The following is a 4,940-nucleotide window of genomic DNA, read 5'->3' as shown; positions in this document are numbered from 1 at the left end:
CCGCGAGAGGCTTGCCCCGTGACTGGCACCGCCTATCGAGTAAAGGGCTGATTGCGCGCGCAAAAAAGGGAAAATGTAGATGTAGAGGTATTTATAGTATTAGAGGGGTGTTCTGGGTCGCTATAAGGTGTAGTTTTCAACTAGTTAGGATCTTGTAAGTGAAGGTTTTCTGTCACTGATAAAATATTCATCACGGCGTAGAGAGAGAGATAGAGAGACAGGGGTGTAGGTGTAGTGTAAAGGATCGTTGAACAATTGTGAGTGTGTTTAGTAAAACGTCCCACTTTGTCTTCTTGATGATGATGATGATTTGTGAGTGTGCACGGGATAACGTCCCACTTTGTCGATTGCTTTATAAGCCGCTTTGTCAATTTGTTCATATAAGGATACAAGCAAATCTCATCTTTACGGTAAGCGACAAAGTGGGACGTTTTTCTAAACACACTCAGAATTATGCATTCCTAACATGTTAGCTGTTGCTTATGAGCTTGACTTTATTCGCCTAGATCTATTCCACTCCATTTAAACCTTGTAAATGAGGAATTTTCAATAAGACTTAATTTAATTTTCCTTGAAAATTTAAGGAAAGTTAGTGTTAAAAAACATTTATGAGATAGGAGGCAACCTGAACCTTTATGAGATTGCCTGTTGGTAAACGGTCGCCGCCGCCCATGGACATCCCAAAAGACCAGACGTGTTGTAGGTGAGTTGACTGTCTTCGATGAACATCCATAGAACAATCCATAGACATGGTTGGATGGAATTGTATTAAAAATCCAAAATTATATGAAAATATTTTTAATTCGCCATTTCCATATCCACAATTTTATTTTTCATTAATCGATAATTCTGGTCTGTTTACAACCTCACTCAAGAATAAATATAAGAATCCATTGTTACAAAAATATAATAATCTAATATAATACATTATAATTATTTACAAATTACGAATTATTTACAATCCCCAGGCAAATAAATGTATGTGTAACAAAAAATACAGGAAAGCTATCCGTCTTTCTCTAATTTGTACATTTGAAATAAGAACGGTAATTTTTATTGCTTCTTTTATTGAAATGTGTCTGGCGATTGTAAAATATCTTTTCTCAAACATGCAATGAAATATTGTCTTTTCTCAAACATGCAATGAAATATTGTCTTTACGTTCCTTAAAATGGGCTGGGAAGTATCGCTTTTTGGGCGCAACAACTCGAGAGGACTGTAAAGGGATTTCATATTATTTTTCAGGCCTAGGCCTGCAAAGTAACTTTTTTTTATAAAATATTGTCCTTTAGAGCATTTTTTTTTTATTTCATTGTATGTTTGAGAAAAGCACTATACATGCCTCGGCGTGAAAACGGATTCCCGGCCTCGTATCCCTATCCGGCCTCGCTCGCACGCTCGCTCGCCGTATATAGCCACTTGGCCGGAAATCCTCATTTTCCCGGCCTCTGATGTAATGTACTATTTAACACAATAAATCACACAATTAAGTTTGCAAAGTTTTAACCTTTTCACCGCTACACAAAAACACATTGGCTATGATTCGACTAGCTTTATTTTTATTAAACTTTTGTCAACTTGGCTAGGTTTCGTATGTTGGGATTTTCAGAATTTGGTACACCCCAATTAGCGTAAGTTGTTCCGTTCTTAACGTTTAGTTTTACAATAATAATTCATATTCCGCGCGCTTCCAACCATTTATCGATGCACTGCCAAACCGTACTTCGCAGGGATGCGAATTTTGAAATGCTAGCCAATGAGGATCGCCTAAACTGTACTTAGGCGCATGCGCGTGGATACCGTCTGCAGCGCCTCTGTCGGCGACTGGGAGAACACCGCGACGCCGCGAGCGATCACATCGACCGCCATTGAATAAAATCGAAATATTATGTTTTAATCGTTCAATCTCCAAATTTGTGTGTTTATATCGTGATTATTGTGCGTGACAAGGCCTGAGACTGTTTATCGTACCACCGGCCGGTGTGTGAAGGAGAAGGGGTGAACGTGAAAGAACCAGCCACGCTGAGGAGCCATATTGCAGCTGAAGGTTAGTCCAGTGCATGATATCCTTGTTGGCCAGGTTTCTCAATTAGTATCGTTTGTTACCGGCGAGTATACATATTTATGCTCGATCCAGACAGTTACGAATTGGCATTGCATCATATTTTCGAAAACCGCGTCAATTTGTAACATCTTTTTGGTGCCGAAACAACCAGGGAACTCCCTTTGATCCTCATTCACAATCGTCCAACCAACTACCAATTTTACTTCGTAATATTTCTTCCATTGTCGTTAATCCTCGTTTAATATCCTTTTCTACCGTGTAAACGAATTGCAACGTCAATTTATCGCGTAATTACGAAGTTAAAATCAGAGTCTTTGTGCCATCTTTGTCTCGACCTACCGCATACCGTACCGATAGATAATATTATATTCGCAAATTCATTCATTCAAACTTTACCGAAATAATACCTATTCGTTTCAATCCATTTGACAAAATTAGTTACCGTTTTTATTATAAATAACTGAATTTCTAAGAAATCGAACCATATTTCTTAAAAACCTACAAGTTGCAACGGGTACTTCGCACAGCTGTTCGAGGTAACCACGTAAGCTGATCCCTCGCCCGCTGAATAGTGTACGGCGGCACGGGTCATATTCGCGTTTTCCTATACGCAGGTGTTCACGTAGGCATAACATTTGTAACTCGTTCATTTATTTTGACCGCTCGACTTATCGTATTAAAAAATTGTCATTATTTTATAATTTGCAAACCTTACGCCATCGTATACCTATTTCGAATCGGAATAAATAGAACCTTTCAATTCTTTAATTTTAGAAAATTCAAATCGTTCGAATTAATTACCGTGGTATTAAAGTTAAATTTTATACTGAACCTTCCGTCATTTTATTTTCTATTGACTATTCCGAATATCCCTGACCGTATCGAGTGCTACTTGAGTTCTATTTTGTATAAATTGACTAAGTTGATATATTTCACCACATTAATTCCGCGAACTTGGGGTGCCCATTTTAATAGTTGCCGCGTTATAAAAACATCGAAGTTGGTTTTATTTGTGCTATCACTTTTAACGTATAGTGTTTTTAAATACAAGCTTGTTGTTCAAGTAGGCATTACTTACGTATTAGTAAACATTGTTTTATAACTTTAACAATGTCTTACCTAACAAGGCGTAAATCAAAATCGAACGTAGGTAAAAAATGTACTGATGAGACTTACACTGTTAAAAACTTACCAAGTTTGCGGCGTAAACGAACTATGGCGTATAATCGTATAGCGAAGGCTTTAGAGATAGGTATTTTAGCCAATACCGACGATTCACAAGTCGAGTTATTTCTTTCGTATTGTCAGGAAATAAAAAATATTTCTGACAGTTTTCAAGAATCTCACCTTATCATTTCGGATCTATTGGGGGATGATGCCGACGAAGGTGAGAATGAGATTCAAGAACGTTTTGATGAAGCGTACTTTAAGGTGGTTGCCATGCAGCGTAAATTTTTACCGTGCTCGTCTCAACAACCGGATATTTCGAGGCAGGACACAACAACGGGTTCGCATAGTAGTAACATGCGACTACCAAAGATTTCGCTACCGACCTTTTCGGGTACTATTAAGGAGTGGCCCGAGTTTATCGCCACTTATAATGCGCTTATTCATGAATCTACTCTTTTGAGTGAAATTGAGAAATTTCATTATTTAGTGTCCGTTTTACGCGGTGACGCTTTATCGTTAATTAAGACGTTTCCGGTTTCAAATGAACATTATTTGAGTGCATACAATGCGCTTAAAGCTCGTTATGAGGATAAACGCGACTTAGCTTTTACGTGTTGGCGGGACATTTTAGATGTCAGTTTTAAAATAGGTAACGCTCAAGATTTTCGACACGCGCTAGATACTATCGATGAAAATCTAACTATTTTAAAACAGTTGAAATTACCGACGGAACATTGGGACTTTGTCCTATGTTATAACATTCTTGCGAAGTTAGATACTAAGTTGCGACGCGAGTTTGAGGAAAAACACGCCGACGTGGAAATGCCTCAATATAAACAAATAAGGGCATTTTTACACTCGAAATGCGAAGCTATGTTGCGCGATACGCATTTTACCGCCGTTACTTCTAAAACCGCGAGTTCTTCTAAAGAGGCAACGGGAACCGTTCAGAAACCGAAGCGACATAACGTCACGCATACCCTGCTCTCACCTACCGTTAATGCAACCCCCATGCGAAGGGTGAGAAACAAGAGGTGAAACCGAAAGTTTCGGGAACTCCGAAAGTTGTCCGAAAATGTTCCTTCTGTGATGAGGATCATCACATATCAGCCTGTAAGGCTTTTTTAGCTAAATCGGTAGATGAACGCATGGCTGTCACTACAGAGAGAAAGTGGTGCTACAACTGTCTTAACGCATCTCATTCAGTCAGACAGTGCACATCGATTTTCTCTTGTCAGAAATGCAAGCGGAAGCACCACACTCTGTTACACCGAGAGGAAGTTGCCAGCCATCTTGAACCTTCGGGTGGAAAACCTAGCCCAGTCGTGTTACTGGCTAAGGAACCGCGGACTTCGTCGAACTCACTTTTAAACACGACCGTGCTACTGGCAACCGCGCTTGTCCAAATTCGTGATGCTTCGGGCAAGTTTCATACCTTCCGGGCGTTATTCGATACCGGAAGTCAAAACAATTTCCTTACTACTCACGCAGCTCAACGGCTACAACTGAAGCCTACTGCGACTAGTGAGGGGCCAAGCGTCCTTGGTGGAGCACCCGCATCGGTGACTGGCCAGGTCACCTGTGATATAGGCTCCAAGGACACCGTACATTTCCGTCTGGATATGTTTGTCGCACCGCACATTTGTGCAGATCAGCCAATCGGAAGACTCAATACGAGTGGATTGGGCAACGTCAAAACATTACC

Source organism: Leguminivora glycinivorella, chromosome 12 (genome assembly GCF_023078275.1).
Source record: "Leguminivora glycinivorella isolate SPB_JAAS2020 chromosome 12, LegGlyc_1.1, whole genome shotgun sequence".
Classification (NCBI taxonomy): Eukaryota; Metazoa; Arthropoda; class Insecta; order Lepidoptera; family Tortricidae; genus Leguminivora; species Leguminivora glycinivorella.
Note: the sequence above shows the minus strand (reverse complement) of the source record.